A 723-nucleotide genomic window follows, 5' to 3' on the forward strand; every position below is an offset into this window, starting at 1 on the left:
TGGAAATTTTGAGTAGTTCTGAGAACAGCAAATCCCACCTCTGACTGGAGATTTTACAGTCTCCTTCCCCTGCCACGCCCACCAAGCCATGCCCACAGAACCGGTAGTAAACAAATTTGAATCCCACCACTGGCAGAGTAAGGCAGAGTAAAATCCTCCAGAACCATAAGCGTTCTGGGGGAACTCTACAGCCAGCCCAGAAACGGAGTCAAGGAATCCGGATAGAGAAGTTGCTATTTATGCAGCAGGAAGTAACAATCCCAACAGAGGTGGGTATTCAGCAGGTTCTGACCAGTTCTGAAGAACCGGGAGTGGAAATTTTAAGCAGTTCGGAGACCCTCTAACTGGCCTCCACACACTCATCTATTCTCTGCCTCCCGAGTCCCAGCTGATTGGCTGGCTCTTCTTTTGTTGCCCTGCACAGGAGAACCGTGGTTTCCATCAAGGGGGTGGGGGAAAGAAAAAAGGTAACCCTGTCTAGAAGGCTGGGCGATTTCCACCTTGCGAGAAGGCAGAACTCTTTTCGTCCGCGGCTGAGAAACAGCCCGGAAAGAAGCCACCGCTGGCTGAGCGGGCTGGCAAAAGAGCGCCGGCGTGCCAGAGGCTTCCATTGACGACAAAATCTCTGGGCCGCCCCTTGACTTTTCCTTAGCCAACCAGGCCGCCACTTTGGGTCGAGCCTCCTTCAAGCCTTCCCCTGTTTTTACTGTGATAACCTCCCCG

At 52.8% G+C, this 723-nt stretch overlaps 1 long non-coding RNA gene across 1 annotated transcript in view; it reads left to right on the forward strand.

Annotated features, from left to right (window-relative positions):
- LOC148126839 (uncharacterized) overlaps positions 1-723 on the forward strand; it is a 400,892-nt gene that overhangs the window by 237,625 nt on the left and 162,544 nt on the right. The gene's annotated exons all lie outside the window — the stretch shown is intronic.

The sequence above is a fragment of the Pseudonaja textilis genome, chromosome 2 (assembly GCF_049901715.1).
Source record: "Pseudonaja textilis isolate UNSWEBS1 chromosome 2, rPseTex1.2, whole genome shotgun sequence".
Taxonomy (NCBI): domain Eukaryota; kingdom Metazoa; phylum Chordata; class Lepidosauria; order Squamata; family Elapidae; genus Pseudonaja; species Pseudonaja textilis.